General features: G+C 35.4%; 1 protein-coding gene and 1 pseudogene across 11 annotated transcripts in view; both read left to right on the top strand.

Annotated features, from left to right (window-relative positions):
- GPHN (gephyrin) overlaps nt 1–16011 on the top strand; it is a 633555-nt gene that overhangs the window by 167452 nt on the left and 450092 nt on the right. The gene's annotated exons all lie outside the window — the stretch shown is intronic.
- Nucleotides 3137–14633, top strand: LOC112822660 (phospholipid hydroperoxide glutathione peroxidase-like; annotated as a pseudogene).

The following is a 16011-nucleotide window of genomic DNA, read 5'->3' on the forward strand; positions in this document are numbered from 1 at the left end:
ATCTTGCCATTTGCAACGACGTGGATGGAACTGGAGGGTGTTATGCTTAGTGAAATAAGTCAATCAGAGAAAGACATGTATCATATGACCTCACTGATATGAGGAATTCTTAATCTCAGGAACAAACTGAGTGTTACTGGAGTGGTTGGGGGTGGGAGGGATGGGGTGGCTGGGTGATAGACATTGGGGAGGGTATGTGCTATGGTGAGTGCTGTGAATTGTACAAGACTGTTGAATCACAGATCTGTACTTCTGAAACAAATAATGCAACATATTTTAAGAAAAAAGAAAAAGAAGAAGATAGCAGGAGAGGAAGAATGAAGGGGAGTAAGTCAGAGGGGGAGACGAACCATGAGAGATGATGGACTCTTGAGAAACAAACTGAGGGTTCTAGAGGGGAGGAGGGTAGGGGGATGGGTTAGCCTGGTGATGGGTATTAAAGAGGGCACATTCTGCATGGAGCACTGGGTGTTATGAACAAACAATGAATCATGGAACACTACATCAAAAACAAATGATGTAATATATGGTGATTAACATAACAATAAAAAATTTTTAAAAAAAGATGGTGGTGTTATAAAGTTGAGTTCTGATAAAGAACTAGTATATTTTTTACTAATAGTGATGAGCAAATCAATCCAGTAATGAATCCGTTTTTATATTTTTCTATACCTAATGACACTTGCTGGGCAATCTTTTTCCAGAGATATTATGCAATCTCTTAATTATTATTGGTTGGAGAATGAATAGTCAAAGTGCTGGTTGATGAGATGATTTTATGTTCTAGTTTGTATTTATATAGCATATTTCCTCTTACGAGGTCAGATATTCCATAAAAGTTAGTAGTTATTATCAGAAAAATCCTTGTGAGCACTGGGTATTATACACAACTAATGAATCATTGAACGCTACATCAAAAACTAATGATGTACTATATGTTGGCTAACTGAACATAATAATAAAAAAATTTTTTTAAATGAACACAACAGAAATATATATAGCTAAGAAAAATCCCAACTTGCTCACAAACCACTATAAACAATTTACTGACCCATCTGTGAAAAAAATATGTACAAATATCTGGTTTATGTGTAGAAAGTTGCAGTCTCATCTTAAAAACCAAAAAACAAGTTAAGTAAATTATATAATGCAAAGGTTGTGAAAAAACGATTATGTAATCTAATTTATAGTGATAGAAATCTGAAAATAATTATCTAGAGGAGAGGAAGTTTACTGAAAAGGGTCATGCTGAAACTTCCTGGGGTGATGGGAATATCATATATTTTGTTTGGGTGCAGTTTCACAAGTATGTATAATTGTTGATACTTATCAAACAACACCTACAATCTTTGTATATTTTATTGTATGTTAATCTCAGATGAGAATTTGAGTAGGGGTATAATACGATTCAATTTGCATTTAAGATCAGTTTAGCAATGGTAAAGAAGATGGAATATATGGGAAATAAAGCTTATGTCTTTTGTGGGCATTAATAGTTAATGGTTTCTCAGAAACAAAAGTGACAATTACCTTTTTCTTGGTATGGAACAAGAGATTCTTAGGAAATTTTTTTAATATACATTGTAATTCTGGTCTTATCTCTCACCAAGATTGTAAAAGCAGTGAAAACTTTTTAAATTTTTTGCTAGGACATTAATTTATGAAAGCCCACTAGATAGCAATCACCAAGAATATCATGTACTATATCACTCCTGGTTAAGTTAAATTATAAAAACCCCAACTTCATGTAATATTGATAAGCATATTAATTGCTGAAGCAAGGAAGGATGTATACCAGAGGAACTGGGGTGCTGTCGTAAGAGGAACTTAATAGGGATTTATCATAGGATTTGGGCTTGTTCCTAAATGTGGTTCCCTTGCACTCAGTCTCAATGCAGAGTCGGCTGGGCTCCACCTTGAATTCTTCTCCTATTCCAGGAACCTGGAAATTCTCTCAAGGATTTAAAATGGGGATAATCAGAAGGCTCATCTGTTTCCCATCTCTCTGGGATCACCATCCATCACTGCCTGAGTTTCATTGTTTTAATACCATAGTTTTGTATATTTTGCCTGACTTTTTTAATTGTTTTAGGCAGTAGGGAAAATCCAGTCTTTGTTATTTTATCTTAGTCAGAAGTAGAATTCTGGTATTGTTTTTAAAAGAAAATATTGGGGGAGGATGATGTGTGGGCAGACAAAAAAGTTAGTATGCCAAGGCTTGTTTGGAAGATATGAAAGGTCACAAAGCTTAAATGACAGAAGAAAAGTAATATTAAAATAGTCATAAGTAGTTTTTTTTTATAAACTAGTTTCAGGAATAGTTTTTGATCCATGGAAATAGATGCATTTTAGCTAAGTTGTACTCAATAGTATTGATTAACATGCACTAAATAATGATTCCAAGGTTGGGGCACCTGGGTGGCTCAAGTGTCTGACTTCGGCTCAGGTCATGATCTCAGTATCCTGGGTTCGAGCCTGCCTCAAGCCTCCTGCTCAGCGGGAGTCTGCTTGTCCCTCTTCTTCTGCCTTTCCCCCAGTGTCTGTGCATGTGGGCTCTCTTTCTCTCTCTCTCAAATAAAAAAATAAAATCTAAAAAAAATAATGATTTCAAGGTTTTAGAATATGTGCAGGGCTCAATGGATATACCCATCCATTATAAGTAATGTGGTTACTTAATAATGAAAATAAAATATTATTTTTCTTTTAATTTTTATGGTTTTAAAAAATAGCTACTAAGTTGTTAGGACATAAAAATGTATATATGTTGTTTAGAACTGACTATTTAATAAACAGAACTGTAGTTCTTTTGACTTGAGAATGCCATGAAAAATTATTGAGACACTAAGGGCATCCTGAAATGAGAAAGTCTGGGACTCTCTCATGTAGCTAATATTGTATTTTTTTATTGCTTCACGTGTGATTTTAGTCATTTTTTATGACATTTGCCTGGAGATCTTGTCCTTGGCAGTCACTCTAGATAATATTTCTGTTTGTAACTGGTGTATAGAGTACTATGGAAGGACAGAGAATGAGAAGTAATATTTCTGGGTGCTTACTATGTTATAGGCATTAATTTTTAATATCATTTAATACTTAACAGCAATCCTGAATTGAGTAATATTCCCATTTAATAGGCATGGAACCAAAGGTCAAAGAAACTAAGTATTTTGCTCAACGCTACAAATCTCAATGGGTGAAACTAGCATTTAAATCCAGTTCCAGAGCTTGCACAGTTTTCATTATAGAGGACAAGTGGTTTTCCTATATATGGGAATCCTGTAATGAAGGCTTCTTGAAGTGATATTTAAGGTATTATTTTCAACTTACGGAAGGTAAATGGGTGGAGGATCAAAGGAACAAAGATTTCTTGTAGATTTGGGGATTGGAAGTAAACACTAAAAGTTAAATTTTTATGTTAACTCATAGTCCCTATTGTACACGCCTCCTTTTTTTTTAAGATTTTATTAATTTATTTGACAGAAAGAGACACAGCAAGAGAGGGAACACAAGCAGGGGAGTGGGAGAGGGAGAAGCAGGCTTCCCACCGAGCAGGGATCCCAATGCAGGGCTCAATCCCAGGACCCTGGGATCATGACCTGAGCCGAAGGCAGACACTTAATGACTGAGCCACCCAGCGCCCCCATGCTGGCTTTTTTGCATCATGTGATGAATTATTAGATTTGTCAGTATATTTGGTAACCTTATTTCCATAGTAGACAGTCGGTGAAGATTGCATTAGTGTACACATAGTTAAGTTTGGTCATCTACAATTTAATAGTCCATAGAAGTCAAGTACTACAGAGTTAGTTTTTCATTATGAATTTTTCATTTTGAATATGTTCCTGCCTTTGTGCTTTCAGAGCATTAAGACATTTCAGGATCCCATAAAAGGCCTTTTACTATTTGTTATTATCTCTTCTGGAACTTTTATAGTATTTGGAATTATCTCACCTGTTCTCCATATCTCTTTACATTTGTTTTGAAATTTCTACATTTTTGACTCTTTTTGCTGCATTCTGTGTCATTTCTTAAGACCTGTCCTCCATTTTTTAGAAAAATTTGAGACAACTAGGTAATAACTCTTCTTTAAATGTCTAGTAGAATTCCCTTGTGAAGCCATGTGATCCTGGACTTCTGTTTGTTGGGAGATTTTTGATTACTGATTCAGTTTCTTTGTTAGCCATAGGTCTGTTCAAATTCTCTATTTCTTCGTGTTACAGCTTTGGTAGTTTACATGTTTCTAGGAATTTGACCATTTCTTCCCGATTGCCCAGTTTATTGGGATATAATTTTTCATAATATTCTCTTGTAATTGTATTCCTGTGGTGTTTGTTGTGATCTCTCCTCTTTCATTCTTGATTTTATTTATTTGGGTCCTTCCTGTTTTCATTTTGATTAGTCTGGCTGTGGGTTTATCAATTTTATTAATTCTTTCAAAGAACCAGCTCTCAGTTTTGTTGATCTTTTCTACAGTTTTTTTTAATTTCAATATTGTTTATTTATGCTCTAATTTTTATTATTTCCCTTCTTCTGCTGGCCTTAGGCTTTATTTGCTGTTCTTTTTCTTGCTCCTTTAGGTGCCTAGACAGCTTTCTTATATTTAGTACTTTCTCTAGGCCTCTTAAGTATATTAATGTTCATTACCTAATAATTTTAATACTTACAGTATTTTCAGGTCAGATTCTGTAGTTTGATTTTTCTACATCTTGTAGTTTTTTTGTTTGTTTTGGTGACTTTTGAATATGTGGAATTCATTCTTTTGCAAGAAAGGTGATTTGCCAATGCATGTGGAGGTAGTATCAATCTGAAACCACCAAATTTTTGAGTGGTATGAATTTAGGCTATAAACCTGCTTAAGTGTTGGTTTGTGGTTATTAATTCTCAGGGGAGTCTTTTTTCCTCTTTTTATATCTTTCTATTTTACCCTGATCTCCGGCATGCATTTCTGTCACCTCCCTGTTTGGGTTTTTGTTTATTTTTTATAGTTTATGATTTGGGGATTCTTGTATGTGGATTTTATTTTATTTTTTATTATTTTTTAAAGATTTTATTTATTTATTTGAGAGAGAATGATAGAGAAAGCATGAGAGGGGGGAGGGTCAGAGGGAGAAGCAGACTCCTTGCTGAGCAGGGAGCCCGATGCAGGACTCAATCCCGGGACTCCAGGATCATGACCTGAGCCAAAGGCAGTCGCTTAACCAACTGAGCCACCCAGGCGCCCTGTATGTGGATTTTATATAATATGACTTTACATCCATATTGAACTCTAAATTCTGGGCCCTTAAAAATGGGACTCTTTGGGTGCCTGGGTGGCTCAGTCAGTTAAGCATCTGCCTTCTGCTCAGGTCATGATCCCAGGGTTCTGGGATCCAGCCCCATGTCGGTCTCCCCGCTCAGTGGAGACCCTGCTTCTCCCTCTTCCTCTGCTGCTCTCCCTGCTTGTGCTCTCTTGCTCTCTGTTTCTCTCTCTCAAGTAGATAAATAAAATCTTAAAAAAAATAAATGGGACTCTTAATGCCTAAACTGTAGGCCATCAGGGTTCAGCAGATACTAGCCCCAGAACTCTTTAACTCTCTGGATTTCTGCCTCCTTTTTTCTTGTATTCTTTTATTAATTCTTTAGTTTCCAACTATCCCAGCCATATGTTTAAATAAGTTTTTAAAAGCATGTATTTTATTCAATATAATTAGACATTCTATACTTGGAGGGGCATTAACTAAATATCTTGATCTGTCATTGTACAAAAACACAACTCATTAGATTTTCTGGAATCTGTACTCCTGGGAGTCAGAAACAGGTTACAAACTTTAGAACTCTTTTATATGGATTTGCTGTTACTTTATGCAGAGATGGAATTAGAACTCTTTGCCCTGGCCATAGCCATGTAACTCCTGATTTTCCAAGGAACATTTAAAATGGTGAAATTTGTCTGAAAAGGTATACTGACATGGTAGTGGTGATAGGAAACCAGTTGTTAGCTATTTTATATTCATTCTTGAATTTTATACCAAAATAGTAAGATAAAATACAAGTTAGAAATTAAAGCACTGTTAATTTGAAACTTTCTGTTTTATTTTAAATAGTTAAAATAAAACAGATTTTCTTCCTACCCCAAAATAGTTACATAAGAACAGTCTGTTGTCACAGAAGTCATTCTTTTATAGTTGGTCTATTATAAAGGGTATGGTTTCTATTTAAAGTGCTAAGCTACAAATATTTTGCTTTTTGAGCCATCTGCTCTGCTAAATACCCATAAGTATTTTATACTAAAATCTGAAAAATGGAAATACTTGAAAACTTTTACATTGTTGACTCTTGATTTTTGTACAGCATGTCTGTCTTTGAGTAGAAATAGGTTAATATAGGAAGCTTACTTGCAAAACATGCCATTATCCTCATTAATAAAAAAGAAAAAAACAACAAAGTTTTAAACCCTCTTATAGAAAGGACCCTCTATATCTGGATGAAACTATTTTATTAAAAATAATTATTAGTCTAACAAAAGAAACAAATAAAAACTGTACTTGATGTATTTATTCCCACAATAAATATATTTGACTCCTTAAGTTTAGAGTTCTGTTGGGTAGATTTATGTTTAAAATCATTACCTTGATTAAATAAGAATCTTCTGTTAGAAATGTTGAGGAAAGTTTGCTACCTACCTTCTCCTAATGAAATCATTTTTTTTAATTTTTAATTTTTAAAAAAATTTTTAAAAAGATTTTATTTATTTGACAGAGAGAGAGAGAGCACAAGCAGGGGGAATGGTAGGCAGAGGGAGAGGGAGAAGCACCCTCCTTGCTCAGCAGGGGATCGATGCGGGGCTCCATGCCAGGACTCTGAGATCATGACCTGAGCCGAAGGCAGATGCTTAACCAACTGAGTCACCCAGGCACCCCTCCTAATGAAATCATTTTAGTATCATCTTTATAACTCCAGGAAATTAATTAATGTCTTCAATTAGCCATTTTTATGAGTACATGTTTTATTCAGTACTTATTTTATATTTTCTTTTTGGATGGCATTTTATTAAACTGTTAAACATTTAGAGAGAGCTTAGTCACCCTTGTACTCCCTCCCCCCATTGCTCACAAAAACACTCACTCATTCCCATTCGCAGAGGACTAGAAACTGGGAAGAAAGAAGTGTTAGGCTGGACAAAGCAGGGGTTGAAGAAAATTCCCTGAGAAGTAGCTATTCGCTGATTTTAGAATAAATTTATAATCTGAATTCAAATATCACTTGTACAAAAAATCTTAAATGTGTATTTTTATAAATGTGTATTTTTAAAAAGTAGACCATGACTAAAAGTGCCTCTGAGCACCTGACAGAAATAATATAAATTCTTTGATGAATATACTAGATACCACAAATTATTTTCCAATGAATAAGAAAAGGCACAAGGAAATGAAGTACCGTGAATGAGAATTAGCAGAAACACTAGACAAATTTGTGCAGTTTGTTTTGAAGGCCATTGCATTGTGGATTCTATCTCTTTTGGACAGGATTGAATATGCCCTTGAGTCTGTATAATACTTACTGCAGAAATTTATTATGTGTGTATGTGTGTTTTTTTAGTGTTCCGATTCATTTTTGGAAGCAATGGTAACAAGATCCAACAGCCATGGACTAAGGATGGAGGTATATATGATAGCAGCCAAGCCATGCTGTTCCCCTAAAACATGGTTATTTTTCCTGCTCCATTTGGAGTTGATTTTGTTTCCATGTATTTTCTAAGCTTGATTTTCTGGCCTTTATTTGTTTTTCTAACCTACTATTTCTTCAGTTTACTCCCTTTTTTGCTTAATAAAGCTGGAATTAGTTTTTGTTTACACGTAGGTATTCTGACTGATAGAGAGACCATGCATTGCTTCAGTTGTTTGCTTCTTATGAACACACACCTGGAGAACTTTCCTCTCTTGATCTGTGTGGTCATGGACAAGTTCCTCCTATGTAGAGAAGGTTTTTTTTTTTTTTAATTTTTTTTTTATTGTTCCAGTTTATACTTCTCTTGATTTTTAATCTCTATTTCCCTTCAGAGTCCTAGCAAGCCCACTATCAATTTAAACAATGGCAGTGTTCTATTCCCTAATCAAATACTTAGAAAAAATTCATTGCTTTTCTTTTTCTCTTTTGAAAAAAAATGACTCTAATGTGTTCAGTAACGTCTCTTATATTGAGCCCAAATTTGTTTTGTTGCTGGTTCTAATTCCCTTTATTAGGGCATCCAGGAGAGCTTACTCACCCTTCTATATAAAAGCTCTTTAATTAACAAAGTCTTGACTCCTTTTTCTTTTTGTATTTTTCTTGTATTGCCTTATCTTGTCAAAAGTGAAAAATTTTAGAATTTAATGTTTGCCAGGCCAATAGATAAATTGTTATTAGTAAAGAATAAACTTTAGCCATATTGTTACTATATATGAAACAGTTATATTTTATTCTTACCCTTGGAATTCTGCCTGTTATTTACACTACTATTTTTCGTCTTTCTCCTAAAAGGTTGTAAGCTTTCTCCTTGTTCATCTTTCAGCCATCTCAATAAAAACATAACTTAAAATTTTAATTATAATAGGTTGATGATATTGGATCCAGCTATATCTGTTCTGTAGTATGTAACTTGATTATAAAATTGCTTCCAGTAAAGTAAGAATCTAATGAAGGCCTACTCTGAGTTACTGTATTACACAATGTTTAATTTTATTATTTCTACTTCCTTTTCCATATCTATTCCCTCCTATCCTCACTGCTTTCATGATCTCTCCCTGTGTCTCTTATTAAATCTTTTCTCAGGAAAAGAGTATCTAATCAGCCAATTTACTAAAGATTTAAGTGACTGGTGGTATGAAACATATTCTTCCGGTACTATATACAGATCAAACAAGAAATGAAGTCATACAGTTTTTGGTGGGGAGGTGTGTGCGTGCGTGCGTGTGCGCACGTGCATATGCACGCTTCTGAAATCTTCATAGTAGCCATTAATCACACTATGTATGCAACTGTCTACTTGTAAATCTAGTGCTTAGAGTAAGCAATTATCTAATACACTTTGTAATTTTTTTACACGTTGAAAAAATGTTCATAAATTTTCTTATACAGGAAATATGGATTAATGCTAGACATATGGTCAATTCTTATATATTGATTAATGGACTAAAATTTCAGAAGGCTAAAAGATTAGGAATTGTAGTTGACAGAACATTTTAAGATGCTATTATAGACAAATCCACAAAAACTCTGGCCCTCTAGATCAGACTGTAGATTCGTCCCATCTAGAAAAGCAGTCACATATTTGAGCCGTGTTTTAGTTGAAGTTTCTGGTTGGAGATTTAATATAGCAATGAACAATTTTTTAAAAAGACTTCCTTAGGAGGATCTTGATACCAAGACATATTTGACACTTGTATAAAATCTTGTTAGGTAAAGGAGCTTCATCCCTATGGTACATGTCCAAAAGCCTTAGATCAAATGTCTGTTAAGGTCTTCTGCTCATTTCTTGACTGGATTTTTTGGTTTTTGGGTGTTGAGTTTGATAAGTTCTTTATAGATTTTGGGTTTTAGCCCTTTATCTGATATCATTTGCAGATATCTTCTGCCATTCCAAGGGTTGCCTTTAGTTGTGTTGACTGTTTCCTTTGCTGTGCAAAAGTTTTTTATCCTGATGAAGTTCCAATAGTTCATTTTTGCTTTTGTTTCCCTTGCCTGTGGAGACATGTCTAGCAAGAAGTTGCTGCAGCTGAGGTTCAGGAAGTTGCTGCCTGGTTTTCTTTTTCAACATTCCTTTGTCTATTCGGGGGTCTTTTCTGGTTACACACAGATTTTGGAATTGTTTGCTCCAGCTCTGAAAAATGCTAGTGTTATTTTGATAGGGATTGCATTGAATGTATAGATTGCTTTGGGTAGTATAAACATTTTAACAATATTTGTTCTTCCAATCCATGAGCATGGAATGTTTTTCCATTTCTTTGTGTCTTCCTCAGTTTCTTTCATCAGTGTTTTATATATTTCAAAGTATAGGTCTTTCACCTCTTTGGTTAGATCTATTCCTAGGTATATTATTGTTTTTGGTGCAGTTGTAAATGGAATTGATTCCTTCATTTCTCTTTCTGCTGCTGCATTATTGGTGTATAGAAATGCAACTAATTTCTGTATGTTGATTTTGTATCTTGTGACTCTACTGAATTCATTTATTAGTTCTAACAGTTTTTTTTTGGTTGATTCTTTTGGGTTTTCTATATATACTATTATGTCATCTGCAAGTAGTGAAAGTTTGACTTCTTCCTTGCCAATTTGGATGCATTTTATTTCTTTTTGTTGTCTGCTGTGGCTAGGACTTCCACTATTATGTTAAATAGCGGTGGTGAGAGTGGACTTTATCTTTAGTTTTTGACATTTTAATTGTGTGTCTTGGTGTGGATCTCTTTCAGTTCATTTTTTTTGGAACTCTCTGTTCTTCCTGGATCTAGTTGTCTCATTCCTTTGTCAGGTTAGGGAACTTTTCAACAATTATTTTTTCAGATAAGTTTTTTGTGCCTTTCTTCAATCTATTTTTGAACCTCTGTAGTTATTTTTCAGTTCAGTTATTTTATATTTTTCTGTTACTTCTGTTTGGTATTCTCCTATGTTTCCTGTCCCTTTGTTGATGTTTTCACTGTGTTCATTCATTTTTCTCCCAAGCTTACTGAAGATCTTTATGACTATTGTTTTGAATACTTTATTATGTAAATTACTTATCTCTGATCCGTTAAGATTTTTTTGCAGGGGGTGGTTATCTTGTTCTTTCAGTTGGAACATATTCCTCTGTTTCCTCATTTTGATTTTCTTTTTTATTTATTTCTATGTATTAGAGAAATAGCTGCTTCTCTCAGTTTTGAAGGAGTCTCCTTGTATAGGTGATGAACTTTATAGTTCAACCTTGCCCTAGTTCTTGGTTGTGTCTCGAACCTTTGTGATTGCGTAAGCCTCCTGATTTATTCTAGATAGGTCCCATTTGTTGAGATTGTGCCAAGTTCTGTCAGTGTTTGAAAGGGAAGGATCTCAGTCAGCACCAGTTTCAGGCTGATTTGAAGGCAGCAGCTTTTAAAGAAGGAAATATATGCGGTCATGTGAGACTGCCGTCATAACCCCTACTGGTCTCTAGACAAGGTGATTTGGAGTTGTCCTCTTGGTGACAGTCACAAAAAATAGGGCTCAGGATAAGTGTGTAGCTTCTTTTTAGGAGATGGGGTAAGCACAATGATGCCATGTGAGAGTGCAAATTTTGACATCCCCCAGCCTGTGTTCCCTTGAGAGCTCCTCCATAGCCTCTAGATGTGTGGTAAACCTGAAGCCTACCCCTCAGGCTGAAGTTCTAGAATAATTAGTCCTTTTTCACAGGAAGACTGAGGATGAGTTTCTGTCTGCTAGCTATGCCATGCCTTGGGATTGGTAGCCTACTAAGAACTGTCTCTCCAGTTATTTCATTTCTGTGGTGCCCAGCAGTACAAGCTCCCTTGACCACTATAGCCAAGTGTGTCCAAGAGGCATCCCCTATGTGGACTGCACACTCCTTCCAGCTTCACTGGGGCTGCAGGGGAACATGGATGTGCGGCAAGGCTGTCTGTACTAGCAAGGTAGAATAAGCACAAAAATGGCACCCACCAGCCTCAGTGCTAGTAAGGTGGAATAAGCATCCAAAAATGGCACTTGTCAATGCCTTCTTCCCCAGGGAAAGTCCTACTAGACTCCTGCATCTTCGGCAGATGTTTGAAGATTTATTCATGAATCTCCTTTGCATATTATCTAGGTGCTTTTCAAACTGCTGCTTTTGTGTTGGGTCCAAGGGTGAGTCTGTGCATAAGCCCTTCAAGAGTGGACTTTCCATTCTCCATAGTCTTCCAGGTCTTCTGGGTATAAGCCCTGTTGGTTTTCAGAGGCAGATGTTTTGGGGCTCATCTCTCAGGAGTAGATCTTGAGGATTGGAGTTCCTAAAGTGGGGTACAAATCTTTCTTTTATGAGGGCAGAATTCTATACTGTTGAGATCTCTCCCAGTTGTGGGTCAGTGCTTGTAAGTAGGGAAGTGTGAGGGGGCCAAGACCACATCTCTGCCTCTCCTAGTGGTCTCAATGTGGCCCTTTATCCTAGATTGTAGAGGAGCCCTTCAGCTAGTTTTCAGGACATTTTGAGAGGGAATTGATTCATATGTAACTATGTATTTGATGTGTCTAGTGGAAGGAAGTAAATTCAGGATTTTCCTACACTGACATCATGAAGCCACTCTCTGAAGCTGGTCTTTATTTCATCCTGCTGGAACTAGAATCACTAATTGAATTTTTAAACAGTATTGAGGATATAATTGCTCAACCATCAGTAAATAACTTCTAAAGTGTGGAAAATGCACATTTAAACATCAAGTTGTTTTTTTATTTTGTCATTGTTATTTGTACCTTTGGTGTGAGATAAAGTTTGTGGGAGGTATAATTAGAATATCATAAGAAGAAATTGATCCCAAATGAAATATTAATTCATTAATTTATTCATTCTATGAAAATTTAATGGATACTCACTCTTGACCTGGGACCGGAGATATGATAATAAATAAAATAAGGAAGAGCTTCTTCTCTAGAAAGGGGTAACATATTTGAGACAGGCATTTATAGTACATTATAAAAAATACTATGTTCAGATGTGCAGAGGGAACCCATATTTATTTTCTTTTAATACTTTTTCATTTATTCTTTAAGATAGAACTTTCAGAAATTTGGGACTGTATTAGTAATAAGTGTACATTAATGCATTTATATATGAAATTTCTAAAGGGTTTGTTAAAATGCGTTTAAAGTAATTATAGAAATTACATAAGTAATCAGACCAGCAGGTTAAGGGGGAGATATTTCATATTTTTGTAAATGAAGTCATCAATTTTCTTTTTCTGTCAAGACTTTAAATGCCACATTATTTACTTAGATAGTGAACTACAATTTTAACATTAAATAAACAACTTCCAAGCACCTTAACTGCTAGCCTGGAAAACAGAAGTTCCTAATCCTTTAAAATCATCTTCTGTCAGGATATAAGTACCTTATACATTACACTTTTTTTCCCTACGTAGTTTTGTATCCAGTCCCTAGGAGGCCACATTAGTTATCATCTTTTTTCCTAAATCAGTATTTTAGATATAGAATTGATAAACCAGATATCAAACTCAAAGTAAACTATCATTAGCTATAGATTTTTTGAAGATTATTTTAGACCTGTCAAATGTATTACTGATGACTTTTTAAATTCTAATATGGTAAAACTTAAGTGAAATGATGAGTTTGGAATTTGGTGACTTTGGCTAAGAACACTTGTCATGCCCTGCCATAGTTACCACTCTTCTAAGGGCCATTTTCCTCAATATCATTTCTTCACTATACTTTATTGTATCTACTCAGAATGTAGTTCCCAATATTTCTGACTTAAGGAATTTCTGTATATCAGGACACTTCTGTTTCATATAACAAGATGTGGATATTCTTATTGCCTTTTTGTAAAGGAAAATTTATGAGACATTTAGACAATTTGATGAGTTATTGAGAGATCTCACTTCTTTCATTGTTGCAATAAGCATACATAAAGCTCCTCCTGTAGCCAGGTGTATTTCTAGGCTTTGGAGTAAGGAAAAAAATCATTCCTGATCTTAAAAACTTTTATGTGGAAAGGTAGAAAGACATGATAATAAAATGGATGAAATAAGATAAATGCCAAAATTTAAAAAATACAAGATAGTCATTCACATTTAAATGACTTACCCTTAACCAGTTCACTAGCATAACCTATCTTCTCAATTGCCTCTGTAAAACACACTGACATATGTCCATAATGTAGTATGGAAAACATACTTGAAAAACATAAGAGTTAGGAGCATCGACCTAGTCAAAAAACTGCATATAACTTTTGACTCCCCCCAAATTTACTAATAGCCTACTGTTGACCGGAAGCCTTAATGATAACATAAATAGTTGATCAATACTTATTTTGTATGTTATATGTATTATATACTGTATTACAACAAAGTAAGCTACAAGAAATGTTATTAAGAGAATCATAAGAAAGGAAGACTGTGCTGCTATGTGGGGCCCTACCCATCACCAACCTGGCTGGTATTGTGTGCACATCCTGGGAAGTCTGGCACTATGCTCATTCCATGCATGAGTTGTCAGCCAGGGACATCAAGGGCAGCATAATTAACCTGGACAAGCACTGGGGCTTCGTGTGCATTATCACTAATGTGGCCTCACAATGAGGTAAACAGATGTAAAATATACTTAGTTGGTTGACCGGCATGCCCTATATTCTAACTGATATTTACAGATTCTAGCTTTCCCTTGCAAGTAGTTCAGGGAGCAAAACCCAGGGATTACTGCAGAGACTATGAATTTGCTGCTGGATATAACATCAAACTTTATATGTGCAACGTCTGTGAGAATGGAGACAACGACCACCTGCTGTGGAAGTGGATTCAAGTCCAGCCCAAGGGGAGAAGAATCTTAGAAAATACCACCAAGTGGAACTTCACCAAGTTCTTCATTGATAAGAACAGCTCTATGGTTAAGCAGTGTGGTCTCATGGAAGAGCCCTGGTAGTAGAGGAGAACCTTCCCTGCTACCTCTAGCTCCACAAGTGTGCATCCCCCACCCAAGCCCACCAACACCATCCCCTGGAGTCTTCCACCTGGCAACCGTGAGGATTTGCCTGGAAACCAGCTTGTACTTCCTGCCAGAGGAAGGTCCCTTACTCTGGCTGGTGGCTTCCTGCCCTCGTCACCCCTGGCTGTCTTGTGGGAATAAAACATACAAATAGGAAGAAAAAGAAATAAGGAAGAAAAAATACATTTACAGTATTGTACTATTAAAAAAACCCTCATTTAAGTGGACCCACATAATTTAAACCTATGTTGTTCAAGGATCAACTGTATACTAAACCTTTGCCCCAAAGTGCTAGGCTACTCTCTAGCATACTTCTTTCCCAGCAGTTGACATTTATGCTTCCAAGAATCAGTTGTATATATTCGAAGCCAGTTTATGCCAATAGAACTTTTTATTATAATTACTGAATTAAATGTTAAAAATTCTTGAAATAAGAGTGAAAAATTCATTTATATTGAGACTAAAAAAGATTATAAAGTTGAGTCACTAAAAATTATTTTTAAATTAGGTATGACTAGATTATATATATATGGGGTAAAATCTTTTCTAATGATTGTTTCATAAGAAATTATGGGTAACTATGTAGTGGTATGTTATGAAAGAAACCTGATGCTAGCTCCAGTCAGAAGACCCATACTCAGAGAAAAGCCTTAGTTGCATATCAAAAGATTGGTGAATAGATATTCATTTATATGTTTTAAGGTAAAATAAATTGTGTAATTTACTTTTTTTATGATTCCTCACCTTAACTAATTTTATCAGTTCAGTCAACACACCCATGTTGAGATAGACGGCATTCATAGTCAATGAAACAAATAATCAATTCTGTATTTTCTCATGACTTCTGCTTCATTGCAGTATGAAGCATCATCAGAAAAGATTTTGAATATTAAACAAATGTGAGACTTTTTGTTCTCAGTCCTATTATTTTCCTCTTTTTTTTTCCCTTTGTTTATGTCTCCTGAGTCTATGTGCCTTTCTGTTCACTGAATACCAGTATCTCTTTGGAGCCAAAGTTAGGCAATTACTTTCTATAATATTAGTAATCATTAACATATTATCCAATTACTTTGTTCATTCTCTTATAGACTGTTTATAGCAGGTTAAAAAATATGCCCAGTATTATTTCTTAATAACATGTTTTTTTTAAAGATTTTATTTATTTATTTGAGAGAGAGAGAATGAGAGAGAGAGCACATGACGAGGGAGGGTCAGAGGGAGAAGCAGACTCCCTGTCGAGCAGGGAGCCTGATGCGGGACTCGATCCAGGGACTCCAGGATCATGACCTGAGCTGAAGGCAGTCGCTTAACCAACTGAGCCACCCAGGCGCCCAGTATTATTTC

This window comes from Callorhinus ursinus, unplaced genomic scaffold (assembly GCF_003265705.2).
Source record: "Callorhinus ursinus isolate GAN/ISIS: 27379988/994484 unplaced genomic scaffold, GSC_fseal_2.0 scaffold8, whole genome shotgun sequence".
Classification (NCBI taxonomy): Eukaryota; Metazoa; Chordata; class Mammalia; order Carnivora; family Otariidae; genus Callorhinus; species Callorhinus ursinus.